This window comes from Capra hircus, chromosome 1 (assembly GCF_001704415.2).
Source record: "Capra hircus breed San Clemente chromosome 1, ASM170441v1, whole genome shotgun sequence".
NCBI lineage: Eukaryota > Metazoa > Chordata > Mammalia > Artiodactyla > Bovidae > Capra > Capra hircus.
The window spans coordinates 2,906,971-2,922,865 of record NC_030808.1 but is presented as its reverse complement, the minus strand read 5'-3'; positions in this window follow the sequence as shown (position 1 = coordinate 2,922,865).

Here is a 15,895-nt window from a genome sequence, read left to right as displayed (position 1 = left end):
TGCCTGTAAGGAATGGTGTCAGGTGGTGTCTTAGGCAATTGTCTTTCAGTGCAACAGGTGACTGGATGGGGTCACTGGTAGCCTTCTTGGGACCTCAGAGGGACATGAAAAGAGATGACCCAGGGAGTGAGGGAACCAGATCAAGCCCTGAGACATCCTTGGAGTGCCTGAATTCTGCTTATCTACCCTTGAGCTTTCCAGGGAAGTGCGGGAAACATTTTCTCTTTTCTTTGAGTTGATCAACTTTCGTTTGCAACTGACGAATTCTGGACTCTAAACATCCCAGATCTGGGACTTCCTTGGTGGTCCAGTGGCTAAGACTTTGCGCTCCCAGTACAGGGGGGCCTGGGTTCGATTCCTGGTCAGGGAGCTAGATCCCACATGCTGCCACTAAAGGTCCCACAGGATGAAACTAAGACCAGTGCAGCCAAATAAATAAATAAAATTCTTTCAAAAACCCAAATCCCAAGAATATAAATAGCTGACGTTGTCTGTGAGAACAGCCTGAAAGCCAATATTCATTTGATTAAGAATACACATCATTTTGTGGTTTTAAAATTAGACAAAGAAAAAGTGAGAGAACAAAGCCTTCATTTACCTGTGGCACAGTCTCCTATGACTTCACACCCCAGTACAGGCTACTGAGGCATTGAGCTGTTCCATCTCTGGAGCTCAAAGTCAGTGATTAAATCTGACTCCTATCAGCATCTCTAAACCATTCCTCTAGGCTTCGGGGAAATGCTGTACAAAATAATAGTTTTGTTGACATGAGAGAGCAGAGTGTACGGAACATCGAGTTAATTAGGTAAGAACGCTGCCTCACGTCCTGCTGGAAACAGGGACCAAGCCACCTTCCTCTTCCCTGGAGGAACTATCTGACCAGGCTGCAGACAAAGGTATAATGATTTTGGGGGGGTTTATACAGCACTTTGTGGGCTTCCCAGCTGGCTCAGTGGTAGAGAATCTGCCGGCCAACGCAGGAGATGCGGGAGACCCGGGTTCGATCCCTGGGTCAGAAAGACCCCCTGGAGGAGGAAATGGCAACCCTCTCCAGTATTCTTGCCTGGAGAATCCCGTGGACAGAGGAGCCTGGTGGGCCACAGTCCCTGGGGTTGCAAAGACTTGGACACGACTGAGCACGCATGCACACTTACAGTCCATAAACGCTTTCTCATCTACTTTGTCATTCCACATCCCTAGCGGTAGGCTGGGACGGAATGGCACCCTGCCTTGTTACAGACGAGGCAACTACGGCCTCGGAAAGGCAACAGACCAAGCAGCTCTCCTTCCAAAACAGGACTCGCTCCTTTCAAGCACGACCGGTGAATCTCACTTCTGCACGTTTGGCCTCGAAAAGAGAACAATGAAGCTTTGCCTCCACTCAGCTATCTCCCAAGTCATTTATAAAGGCCTTCTCCTTTTTTGATGGGGTTGATTACACGTATAGATGACAAGGGCAGGGGGAGAAGGGAGCAACAGAGGATGAGATGGTCGGATGGCACCATCGACTCAATGAACGCTGGGTCTGAGCAAACCTTGGGAGACAGTGAGATGCATGCAATTGTGTGGTAGTTTGAGCATTCTAGTCAAGGCTATGGTTTTTCCTATGGTCATGTATGGATGTGAGAGTTGGACTGTGAAGAAGGCTGAGCACTGAAGAACTGATGCTTTTGAATTGTGGTGTTGGAGAAGACTCTTGAGAGTCCCTTGGACTGCAAGGAGATCCAACCAGTCCATTCTGAAGGAGATCAGTCCTGGGATTTCTTTGGAAGGAATGATGCTGAAGCTGAAACTCCAGTACTTTGCCCACCTCATGCAAAGAGCTGACTCATTGGAAAAGACCCTGATGCTGGGAGGGATTGGGGACAGGAGGAGAAGGGGAAGACAGAGGATGAGATGGCTGGATGGCATCACAGACTCGATAGACGTGAGTCTGAGTGAACTCCGGGAGTCGGTGATGAACAGGGAGGCCTGGTGTGCTGCGGTTCATGGGGTCACAAAGAGCCGGACACGACTGAGCGACTGAACAACAGATGACAAGGGAATCATGCTGGGCCATGAGTCCATAGCTGGGAAAGGCTGCTGTCCCCAGGACCCACCATCCCAGAAACTGGAGCAAGAGAGCCTTTGATTCCAAAATTAGAGATTAGCTTCTGTGAAACCTGGGCCACTGGGTGACAGCAGGCAGACCCGCACAGCCTCCTTCCCCCACCTGTACACCAACCTCCCTGCAGCTTCCTGCCTCACTCCTCCCTTTCCTTCTCCCACCTGCTCCCAGTTAAAACCCTCCTACCAGCAGGAGGGTGAGTGAGGAAGAGAATAAAGACTACAGGGCCCCAGGGGGCTGGAGTGTCTGTGCTTTGGGGAAGGTTGGGGAAAAGGAGGAATGAGCCGGGTACCGCATAGAGCAGGGGCCACCTTCTCACCATCATCTCATTTAATGCTGACTCAGCTTCTTGACGGAGGGTGTCCCCCTGCACTTTGCACCTACTCAAAGCCTGTAGAGGTAAAGTCAGTTACCCAAAGCCACAAAACCTGGATCAAAAGCAGGTCTAACTGCAGAGCTCACGTTCGATCTGCTAGACCACGTTGCCCCACACACACAGCTCCCTCACCTCACATTAGGAGCTGGGGAACACGGGTCAAGAGAATTCCCAAATATAAACATCCCTTTTTCAGCTAAGAAATGAACTCCAATCAATCCTTTCGGCTTGGTTGGTAGCACTGCTAAGTCTAACCAATTCAAAGGGAGGGAGAGGGTAGATTTTGTTACACCAGAAAAGTGAAAGTCGATCAGTCCTGTCCAACTCTTTATGACCCGTGAACTGTATAGTCCATGGGATTCTCCAGGCCAGAATACTGGAGTGGGTAGCCTTTCCCTTCTCCGGGGGATCTTCCCAACCCAGGGATCAAACCCAGGTCTCTCGCATTACAGGCGGATTCTTTACCAACTGAGCTATGAGGGAAGCCCAAGCAACATGAAAAGGCTTATCTCTGGAAGAAATTAGTGTGTTTAAGCAAAATCTTAGAGCTTTTGCAGGTGCCTCATCAGCTATCGAAGAAGGCAATGGCACCCCACTCTAGTACTCTTGCCTGGAAAGTCCCATGGGTGGAGGGGCCTGATAGGCTGCAGTCCATGGGGTCGCGAAGAGTCAGACATGACTGAGCGACTTCACTTTCACTTTTCACTTTCATGCATTGGAGAAGGAAATGGCAACCCACTCTAGTGTTCTTGCCTGGAGAATCCCAGGGACGGGGGAGCCTGGTGGGCTGCCATCTATGGGGTCGCACAGAGTCGGACACGACTGAAGCGACTCAGCAGCAGCAACAGCAGCAGCAGCAGCTATGCTTGCCTTGTTTCTTCCTCCAAAGCTTCAGGCTTTCAAGTGGAGTCATAAATGTTATGTGTAGAGTGTCCATCAGATGGAGGTCAGCCTGTGGGCTGCAGAGTCTCCCATGTAAGATGCCAACGAAAGACACCATTTGCTTTCCAGGCAGGTTTGCGAAGGCTGGCTGAGGAGGAGAGGTTGACACTTCAAGTTAATGAAGATCTTTGTGATAACCAACGTTCTGGAGTCATCTGTGCCAAGTTCAAGGACAGCACCATTGGATAATTGGTGTCTCCGAGGGGGGCAGAAGGGTAGAGAGGCACTTTTAGAAGTTGAAGAGCCGAAAAATGGAATTCCAGCCTCATCCTCAGGGTGACTGACTCCTGCAAAGAGAAACAGGCTGTGTCCTGAGAGGCAGAGGGTAATGAGGGCAGAAGGGGAAGAGTCTTTCCTGCAGGGCACTGCAGGCCGGTTGCACAGAGAGCAGTGAACACTGATCTGCAGCTCATGATCTTGTTTATGTTGATCTTTTTTCATTTACACTGTAAAATATTTCCATCATACAGAATAGAAAGGACAGCACACTGAACATCTGGGACCAACCACTGGGTCAATCAAATCTTAAGTCTTCCATGCTTGCTCCCCATCTTTTTAAGACCCAAGTCATGAGGTTGAGGCTCCCCCCAGCCCTCTCCCTCTCTTCTCTCCTTCCCCAGAAATAGCCAACATTCCGAACGTCGATGGCCATTCCCGCACATGCTCCCAGCTATTATCGCATGTAGACACAGCATCGCTTCGGCTTCAAATTTTGTGTATGGCACTGTCTTTGCTGTTTCCCTAAACTTTAGGTTTCTGAGCTGTATCCTCTTTTCGTTACTGTATTCTATTGGGTAATAAACCAATATGTATTTATTCACTCTTGTTTCTGGACAGCTAGATTGCTTTATGATCTTTTTTTTCCTACAAACAGTGTTGCAATCTCTCTCTTTAGTCGCTAAGCCATGTTAGACTCTTGCAACCCCATGGACTGTAGGCTGCCAGGCTCCTCGGTCGATGGGATTCTCCAGGCAAAACTACTGGAGTGGGTTGCCATTTCTTTCTCCATTCTTATACATTTATCTCTCTGTGTATCCAATGTGTGAAGTTTCTAGGGAATATTTCAAGAAGCAGGGCTGATATTCATATCTTGAGCAAGAAACATACACCCACTGGGGACAGGAAGCCTCCATTCTGATCGGAGAAGATGCAAATTCTGATTAGTGGGTGGCTTGCCCTCTGGGATAAGTCTGTCGAGTATCATCCCTGCCTAGAAGTGGATTGATTGGGTTGAAGAGCAGAAGACCTTTAACTTTGCTAAATCATTTCAAGCATCTCTCTGAAGTTACTAATGACACAGTCTTATCAGTCATGACTGATAATCCCCATTTGTCCAGATCCTTGTCAACACTTGGTATTATCAGCCTTTATTTTTTGCTCAACTGATGGCATGAAGTATTATCTCATGGTGCAAATAATTTGTTCATCCCTCATTCCTAGTGAGGTTGAAGATCCTTTCATGCCGACTAGACGTTTAGCTTTCATCTTTAGTGAATCAAACCAATTTGAAAGTTTGTCCATTTTTTAGTTTGAGTTTTTCCCTCATATTGATTTGATAATTCTTTATCAGATGCATATTAATATGTGTATTATGACCATATATCGATACAACATACTGCATAAATATCTTTTCCTATCTTATTGCATGGTCTTCAGCCTTTAATACCTGGTGCTTTGGTTCACTCCAGCTCCTCTTCCCCCGGCCTTCTTGCTCTCTGAAGGGGTATCAGCAAAATTGCCACCACGGGAGACCCACAAGTGTGACCTGTGACCTCTGACACACAGTCCTGCAGCAGCCTCCTCTCAGACTATTTGTTTAGAATTACTAATATGTTGAGCTTACCTTTCACCTTGATAAATTTAATGAAGGCAAGAACCTGGGTATAGGACCGTGTTTTTCACAGAAATTAATGTCCTTACTTCTGACAGCTCCTAAGTGAGCAGGAAGAAGCTGATCTCTTAAAAAGCATAGTTAAAAGCTGGCGAGAATAATAATTACTGTGGTGAGAGCTGTCATCACTTATTAAACACAAACATATAAATTTAAATAATCTCTTCTCCACAACACCACAAGGTGATCTTTTTATCCAATTTTTTGAGATGAGAAAAAAATTTTAAAGCGTGCCCTGTGAGATCATAAATGGGAGAATTAGCATTGAAACCCAGGAAGTTGGGCCTCAAGGGTCTGCTCTTGACCTTTCATTTTATTGATTCACTTTCCTTTTTTTTTTTTTTTTTCCATTCCTGTCCAAATAAAATCTTGGCACAACTGGAAAAGGTTTTCCAAAACCAAGAGAAAAGCAGACAGATACTGTGATTACTGCTAGTCTGAGACCCATTTCTTCTCACTCCAGCTTTGCCTCTTTATGGTTTTCTCCAAAAGCCCTTTTTCTGACAGGGCAGCAAGCCTGGGGAAGCTGTCGGCTCTAGGCATTGCTGTCCGGGTGCTCTGTTAGCCCTTGGGATTCAGAGAGAAAAGAATGGTGAAATGTTTCTGATAGAGATGGTAGACAGACAGACAGACTGAAATATATTACACTGCTTTTATATGAAGTTGCCTGTCTTTCACTGGTTTAAGTGTTAGGGTTGTGTTAAGTTATAATACGGTACATTCAATTGGTGGGCTTCCCAGGTGGCTCACTGGGTACAGAATCTGCCTGCAATGCAGGAGACACAGGCAGAGGCGAGTTCACTCACCAGGTCAGGAAGATTCCCCTGAAAGAGGGCATGGCAACCCACTCCAGTATTCTTGCCTGGAAAATCTCAGGGGAGCCTGGTGGGCTACAGTCCATAGGGTCACAACAAGTTGGACATGACTGAGCAACTGAGCCCTCTTGCATGCACACACGTTCACTGGTTAGCTCCCAAGGGCAAGAACTGCACCTGTTTTTCCTTTCATGTTCTCTCTTAACAGGGGTTTCACAATGAGTAAATGTACATGGATTCATCTGAAGTAATTCACATACCTCCATCTCCTTCAGAGCAGATTCTATTCCTGTTTTGTGCGGGGACATTTGGTCAACACGGATTCTCCAGTCCTATAGGCATAAGAGCATATGCTGCTGCTGCTGCTAAGTCGCTTCAGTGTGTCCGACTCTGTGCGACCCCATAGATGGGCAGCCCACCAGGCTCCCCCGTCCCTGGGATTCTCCAGGCAATAACACTGGAGTGGGTTGCCATTTCCTTCTCCAATGCATGAGAGTGAAAAGTGAAAGTGAGTTGCTCAGTCGTGTCTGACTCTTAGCGACCCCATGGACTGCAGCTCACCAGGCTCCTCCGTCCATGGGATTTTCCAGGCAAGAGTACTGGGGTGGGGTGCCATTGCCTTCCCTGTAAGAGCATATAGGAACAAGTAAAAAAAAAAAAAAAAAACTGACTCCTTCCTCCCCTCTACCTGTTTAAAGTCGTATTTTCTATCGTGATGACTTTGTTGCTGCCCTACTTCAGGTGGGGGAGTCCTATACACAGTTTGCAATCAGATTATAAAGAAATGGATGAGAGTCTGCCATGCTGCAGTCCATGGGGTCACAAAGAGTCAGATACAACTTAGCCACTGAAAATCAATGACAAAATAGAGCGCATTTCAGGATGAAGGATTCTAAGTAAATGTGAATTACTGTATGTGTTCACAGAGAAAAACTGTAATTGATTGTTACCTCCACCTTTACTCTACTGTGAGACAGCTGCTTGGTGTGATGGTTGATTTCATGTATCAGTCTCACTGGCCTAAGTGGTGTCCAGGTACAGCTGGTAAAACATTATTTCAGGGTGTGACTGTGTTTCTAGAAGAGATTTGAATTGGTGAACTGAGTAAGCAGATGGTCCTCCCTATTGTGTGCAGCCATCGTCCAATCCTCAGGGGGCCTGAATAGAACAAAAAGACACAGGAAGGGCATGTTCACCCTCTCTGCTTGAGCTGGACATCTGTCTTCTCCTGTCCTTGGACATCAGTGTTCCTGGTTCTCTGTCTTTGAACTTGAACTGAATTATGTCACCAGCTTTCCTGGGTCTCCAGGTTGAAAACAGTGTATCAAACAACTTCTCACCTTCCATAATTGTGCGGGAAATATACATATACTTACATAATATTATATATGTGCTTTCTCAGTTCACTCAGCCACATCTGATGCTTTGCAACACCATGGACCGTAGCCCGCCAGGATCCTCTGTCCATGGGATTCTCCAGGCAAGAATACTGGAGTGGGTTGCCATTCCCTTTTCGAGGGGATCTTCCCATCTTGTGTCTCCTGCATTGGCAGGTGGATTCTTTACCATTCAGCCACCTGGGAAGCCCCCATTATATATATATATATGTGTACATTCTTTACCATATGAGCAACCAGAGAAGTCCATATAATATATATATAATACTTATATGTATTTATATATGTATATGATGTATTTATCACATTTATATATGTGTGTAATATATTGATATACAACATATTATATATAATATATACAATTATTTATAAATATATATAAAATTCCTATTCATTCCATTTCTCTGGAGAACCCCAACTAATACAATTGGGATAGTAGATTGGATGCCAGATCATGGTGTCACAAAGACTAAGGCAGTAAGATTCCTAAGATGGCATTTGAAACCCTGATCAGATGCCATGAGTCCACATGGCCTTCCATGCCTGGGACAGCCGAACCCTGGGCAGAGGAGGAGACTGGCTCCAGGTCACACAGTTCAGTTCAGTTCAGTCACTCAGTCGTGTCCGACTCTTTGCGACTCCATGAATCACAGCACGCCGGGCCTCCTTGTCCATCACCAACTCCCGGAGTCCACTAAGCAGCGGACAATTCAGTTGAGACCCATTTGGTGGGCAGGATCCTCTTGCAGGTTTAAACAGCCTACGTGGGAAGGAAAAGCAGGGATAGAATTGACTAGAACAGGGAAGCCTGTCTCCCTCCTGACCCCCACCCCCAGGATATTTCGTGTCCTTAGAAACCATGGAGTCCAGGAATGTCTCCGGTAGCCCAGGGGCCAAGACTCTGTGCTCCCAAAGCGGGGGGCCTGGGTTTGATCCCTGGTCCCCCAGCTAGAGCCCAGTGGCCACAGCTGACGATCCCAAGCGCTGCAACCTGGCACAGCCAAATAAATAAGTAACTATTTAAAAAAAAAAAAAAAAACTGCGGAGTCCAGGACACAAGGACCAAGTCGGTGCAAGGTCTCACTAACCAAGTGAGAATGAGGCACCTCTGCAGACAGGCAACACTTCCTTGGAACTCTGATCACCTCAGACTTAAATACTTACTCTTCCTCACACCAAGGTAATTTAAAGAACAGACGACATTTGTATTCACGACACACCTCTCCCACCCCCTAACACACACATACATCTGCTCCCTTGTTTCTCAGGCTCCAAAGTTCTTTTTATTTTAGTATTTAATCACGTTCTTCTGGGCTTCCCTGGGGCTCAGCTGGTAAAGAATCCGCCTGCAATCCAGGAGACCTGGGTTGGATCCCTGGGTTGGGAAGATCCCCTGGAGAAGGGAAAGGCCACCCACTCCAGTATTCTGGCCTGGAGAATTCAGTCCATGGGGTCACAAAGGGTAGGACACAACTCAGCGACTATCACTCATGTTCTTCTACCTGATCAGATTTGAGTTTGACTGATGAAACTCCCAACCGAAACTTTAAGTGGATATGTCTCTTGAATAACTCAGGTGGAGATATGGAAAAAAACAGAAGCCTGAGTGAAAAGAAAAAAAAACACTGAAAAATATTTTTTCTAAAATGATTAATTAAAAAAGAAAACCACCTAATTTTCAATTCACCTTAATTTTGTGAATTGCTTAACAAAAGAACTTCTGGAAAGCTAGTCTCCGGGCAGAAAAAATGAGTTTTACCAATCAAATGTCAAAATCTCAGGCTTCCTAGATTTGGCAGGGGATTTTTCTAAATACCTCCCACCGTTGCCCTCTCTAAGGCCAGGACAGTGAGAAAAAGAAACACTGAACCTCAGCGACGTGGGTGTTCCACTGTTCATATATAAAAATGAAAACCCATTTCCATCCCTAGAAGTTAGAAAAGGGGATGGTTCAGGGTCTCTGCCATTCGCTTTCCCTCGAGTTTGTCACTAGGCAGAACTGTACTTGGTCAGCAAGAGGTGAGCAGAGAATGTGATGAACAGACACATCCTGCTATCACATCTGATACTGGCTGACTGACATAATGGAGGTGAGGGATTAAAAAAAAGGGAGAGGTGGTTGGAAGAAGGGGTGGAGGAAAGAAGGGAGAGAGAAAATGAGAATAAGAAGGATAATTTTTGGTCAGAACACTCCTCTTTGTCTTGGACCATCAAAATATACATGGTGAAATAGCGCCCTCGTCTGGTAAATAAAGGAAAATTCAAGAAATTTTCTCCCAAAAAAGGTCCAATTTCAAAGATGGATGAATTACTACACTGAAAAAGAATTGCAATCAAAGTTTAATAAATCTGTTGTTGCGCTCTAAAATAAGCTCCATAAACTAGCAAGCTGAGCTCACAGTCAATGCCCGGAAGGTGATCAGTTCAGTTCAGTCGCTCAGTCGTCTCCGACTCTTTGCAACCCCATGAATCACAGCATGCCAGGCCTCCCTGTCCATCACCAACTCCTGGAGTTTACCCAAACTCATGTCCATCAACTTGGTGATGCCATCCAGCCATCTCATTCTCTGTCGTCCCCTTCTCCTCCTGCCCCCAATCCTTCCCAGCATCAGGGTCTTTTCCAGTGAGACAACTCTTCGCATGAGGTGGCCAAAGTACCCGAGTTTCAGCTTTAGCATCATTCCTTCCAATGAACACTCAGCACTGATCTTCTCCCTTAGGATGGACTGGTTGGATCTTCTTGCAGTCCAAGGGACTCTCAAGAGTCTTCTCCAACATCACAGTTCAAAAGCATCAATTCTTTGGCGCTCAGCCTTTTTCACAGTCCAACTCTCACATCCATACATGACCAACAGAAAAACCAGAGCCTTGACTAGACAGACCTTTGCAAAGTACTGTCTCTGCTTTTTAATATGCCGTCCAGGTTGGTCATAACTTTCCTTCCAAGGAGTAAGCGTCTTTTAATTTCATGGCTGCAGTCACCATCTACAGTGATTTTGGAGCCCCCCAAAATGAAGTCTGACACTGTTTCCACTGTTTCCCCATCTATTTCCCATGAAGTGATGGGACCAGATGCCATGATCTTCGTTTTCTGAACGTTGAGCTTTAAGCTGACTTTTTTACTCTCCTCTTTCACTTTCATCAAGAGGTTTTTTAGTTCCTCTTCACTTCCTGCCATAAGGGTGGTGTCATCTGCATATCTGAGGTTATTGATATTTCTCCCGGCAATCTTGATTCCAGCTTGTGCTTCTTCCAGCCCAGCATTTCTCATGATGTACTCTGCATATAAGTTAAATAAGCAGGGTGACAATATACAGCCTTGACGTACTCCTTTTCCTATTTGGAAACAGTCTGTTGTTCCATGCCCAGTTCTAACTGTTGCTTCCTGACCTGCATATAGGTTTCTCAAGAGACAGGTCAGGTGGTCCGGTATTCCCATCTCTCTCAGAATTTTCCACAGTTTATTGTGATCCACACAGTCAAAGGCTTTGGCATAGTCAATAAAGCAGAAATAGATGTTTTTCTGGAACTCTCTTGCTTTTTCCATGATCCAGCGGATGTTGGCAATTTGATCTCTGGTTCCTCTGCCTTTTCTAAAACCAGCTTGAACATCTGGAAATTCATGGTTCACGTATTCTAGACTAGCTTGGAGAATTTTGAGCATTACTTTACTAGTGTGTAAGATGAGTGCAATTGTGTGGTAGTTTGAGCATTCTTTGGCATTGCCTTTCTTTGGAATTGGAATGAAAACTGAACTTTTCCAGTCCTGTGGCCACTGCTGAGTTTTCCAAATTTGCTGTTATATTGAGTGCAGCACTTTCACAGCATCATCTTTCAGGATTTGAAACAGCTCAACTGGAATTCCATCACCTCCACTAGCTTTGTTCATAGTGATGCTTTCTAAGGCCCACTTGACTTCACATTCCAGGATGTCTGGCTGTAGGTGAGTGATCTCACTATCGTGATTATCTGGGTCATGAAGATCTTTTTTGTACAGTTCTTCTGTGTATTCTTGCCACCTCTTCTTAATATCTTCTGCTTCTGTTAGGTCCATACCATTTCTGTCCTTGATCAAGCCCATCTTTGCATGAAATGTTCCCTTGGTATCTCTTAATTTTCTTGAAGAGATCTCTAGTCTTTCCCATTCTATTGTTTTCCTCTATTTCTTTGCATTGATCACTGAGGAATGCTTTCTTATCTCTCCTTGCTGTTCTCTGGAACTCTGCATACAAATGGGTATATCTTTCCTTTTCTCCTTTACTTTTCACTTCTCTTCTTTTCACAGCTATTTGTAAGGCCTCCTCAGACAGCCATTCTGCCTTTTGGCATTTCTTTTTCTTGGGGATGGTCTTGCTCCCTGTTTCCTGTACAATGTCATGAACCTCCGTCCATAGTTCATCAGGCACTCTGTCTATCAGATCTAGTCCCTTAAATCTATTTCTCACTTCCACTGTATAATCATAAGGGATTTGATTTAGGTCATACCTGAATGGTCTAGTGGTTTTCCCTACTTTCTTCAGTTTAAGTCTGAATTTGGCAATAAGGAGTTCATGATCTGAGCCACAGTCAGCTCCTGGTCTTGTTTTTGCTGACTGTATAGAGCGTCTCCATCTTTGGCTGCAAAGAATATAATCAATATGATTTCGGTGTTGACCATCTGGTGATGTCCATGTGCAGAGTCTTCTCTTGTGTTGTTGGAAGAGGGTGTTTGCTATGACCAGTGTGGTCTCTTGGCAGAACTCTATTAGATTTTGCCCTGCTTCATTCTGTACTCCAAGGCCAAATTTGCTTGTTACTCCAGGTGTTTCCTGACTTCCTACTTTTTCATTCCAGTCCCCTATAATGAAAAGGACATGTTTTTTGGGTGTTAGTTCCAAAAGGTCTTGTAGGTCTTCGTAGAACCGTTCAACTTCAGCTTCTTCAGCATTACTAGTTGGGGCATAGGCTTGGATTACTGTGATCTTGAGTGGTTTGCCTTGGAAACAAACAGAGATCATTCTGTCATTTTTGAGACTGCATCCAAGTACTGCATTTCGGACTCTTGTGTTGACCATGATGGCTACTCCATTTCTTCTGAGGGATTCCTGCCCGCAGTAGTAGATATAATGGTCATCTGAGTTAAATTCACCCATTCCAGTCCACTTTAGTTCGCTGATTCCTAGAATGTCGATGTTCACTCTTGCCATCTCCTGTTTGACCACTTCCAATTTGCCTTGATTCATGGACCTAACATTCCAGGTTTCTATGCAATATTGCTCTTTACAACATTGGACCTTGCTTCTGTCACCAGTCACATCCACAGCTGGGTATTGTTTTTGCTTTGGCTCCATCCCTTCATTCTTTCTGGAGTTATTTCTCCACTGATCTCCAGTAGCATATTGCGCACCTACCGACCTGGGGAGTTCCTCTTTGGGTATCCTATCATTTTGCCTTTTCATACTGTTCATGGGGTTCTCAAGGCAAGAATACTGAAGTGGTTTGCCATTCCCTTCTCCAGTGGACCACATTCTGTCAGACCTCTTCATCATGACCCGCCCATCTTGGGTTGCCCCACGGGCATGGCTTGGTTTCATTGAGTTAGACAAGGCTGGTGTCCTAGTGTGATTAGATTGACTAGTTTTCTTTGAGTATAGTTTCAGTGTGTCTGCCCTCTGATGCCCTCTCACAGTCAGTGCCCAGAAGGTGATGGGGTCCAATAAATCCAATAAGAAAGCAGGCTTAGATATGATCTTGTTCACAATCTAACCCTCTTCATAGTGATCTTCCCCCCTGTTAAATTACAGAAAGCCAGATCAAATTTATCATCTTACAGTAAAGCAACTTTTCCAAAACATACTTCAGGAGTAAAGACTACACTTACTGTTCCAAGTGGCCGAACATCTGAGGTCACCAGGAGGTCATGATGGCTCACAGTTAGATTTAAGAGCTATATTTATATAAGTAGGAAACTTGAGGCCAAGGCTTAACAGTCTGTTTTCCCACCTATAACATGGGCAGAGTAACCTATTCAAGGTTTTTCTGAGGACTGCATGAGATAGATTGTGAAGCATTACCCAAATAGGAAAAGCTTGGCAAGGTGAGGGCCCCCCCCCCCGCCCCGCTGTCACTAAGTACAATACAGCTATAATTAATTAAATTGTACAGCTGACATTTGTGTATTAGCTCTTCTGCATCTAATGTAAAATAAAAAACTGAAGATAAACATCTCTTTTACATTTCTTTTTTGTGTAGAGTATGGGCATCTGGTCCCATCACTTCATGGCAAGTAGATGGGGAAACAACGGAAACAGTGAGAGACTTTCTTTTCTTAGGCTCCAAAATCACTGCAGATGCTGATTGCATCCATGAAATTAAAAGACGCTTGCTCCTTGGAAGAAAAGCTATAACCAACCTAGAGAGCACATTAAAAAGCAGAGACGTTTCTTTGTTGACAAAGGTCTGTCCGGTCAGAGCTATGGTTTTTCCAGTGGTCATATATGGATGCGAGAGCTGAATCATAAAGAAGGCTGAGTGCTGAAGAACTGATGCTTTTGAACTGTGGTGTTGAAGAAGACTCTTGAGAGTCCATTGGACTGCCAGGAGATCCAACCAGTCCATCCTAAAGGAAATCATTCCTGTATATTCATTCATTGGAAGGACTGATGCTGAAGCGCCAATACTTTAGCCACCTGATGTGAAGAACTGTCTCATCGGAAAAGACCCTGATGCTGAGAAAGATTGAAGACAGGAGGAGAAGGGGACGACAGAGGATGAGATGGCCGGATGACATCATTGACTCGATGGACATGAACTTGAGCACACTCCAGAGATGATGAGGACAGGGAGGCCTTGCATGCTGTAATCCACGGGCTTGCAAAGAGTTGGACACAACTTACTGACTAAACAGCAATGGCACTACTACGTTTAACTTTTTGAGAAACTGACAAACTATTTTTCACAGCATCTGCACCATTTTACACTCTTACGTGAGAGCTGGACTATAAAGAAAGCTGAGCGCCAAAGAATTGATGCTTTGGAACTGTGGTGTTGGAGAAGACTCTTGAGAGTCCCTTGACTGCAAAGAGATCCAACCAGTCCATCCTAAAGGACATCAGCCCTGAGTGTTCATTGGTAGGACTGATGTTGAAGCTGAAACTCCAATACTTTGGCCACCTGATGCGAAGAGCTGACTCATCTGAAAAGACCCTGATGCTGGGAAAGATTGAAGGTAGAAGGAGAAGGGGATGACAGAGGATGCGGTGGTTGGATGGCAGCACCAACTTAATGGACATAAGTTTGAGCAAGCTCCAGGAGTTGGTGATGGACAGGGAAGCCCGGCGTGCTGCAGTCCACCGGGTCACAAAGAGTCAGACACGACTGAGTGACTGAACTGAACTGATCCACAGCATACAACTGTTTCACTCTACCCACGTTCTTGCTGGTTATTTTCTCTTTCGAGTCTCACCATGCTAGCAGGTGTGAAGTAGTATCTTGTTATGATTCTGATTTGCATTTCCCTAATAACTAAAGATGTTGAGCATCTTTTCATGTGCTAATTTCACGTGCCATTCATACATGTTTTTTGGAGAAATGTCTATTCAAGTCCTTCTTCTATTTTTTAAGTGAGGTTTATCTTTTGTTGTGGAGTTGTAGGTGTTTTTATATTCTGGATATTAAACAGTTATGATTTGCAAATATTTTCTCTCATTCTGTAGTTTGTCTTTTCACTTTCTTAATTTGCAAAAACAACTGCTTTGTTGTAGATCAAGCAAAGACTCCAAGTAGAGTCTTTTCTACTCTACATAGAGTCAGTTCTATGATGAGCTGGCGAGGCCAGCACAGGAGTTTTGGACTGTAGTGGCTGGCCTGGGCCGATTCTGCCTGGAAGCAGAGGCCCGCATGTAAGACAAGAAAGCTGATGTAGGAAGTGGTAACTAAGACACTAAATTGGTTTGTTGTTTTTTTGGTTTTTTTCAAAATTCAAGCAACTTCCCCAGCAGTCCAGTGGTTAAGACTTGGCCTTCCAATGCAGGAGGTGCAGGTTCAATATCTGGTTGAGAAACTAAGATCCTACCTGCCTCTCAGCCAAAACACCAAAACATAAGACAGAAGTGTTACTGTAACAAATTCAGTAAGACTTCCCAAAAAATGTGTTTTACAAAAAACGAAGTTCAAGAGAAGGACTCAGTGATGGAGTGGATGACAGATACATAATAGTTGTCCAGCCTGATCAGCCCAATAGAAGGTGATGCCATCTACTAAGAGGATACACGGTGGAGGAAAGATAAAGTGATGGTGGAGATAATGAATCACTTCGGGGAACAGTTTGAGGGACTCGCAGGTCCATAGCTCAAAACGTTTTCAGATTTTCAGGCTCAATGAGTAGCA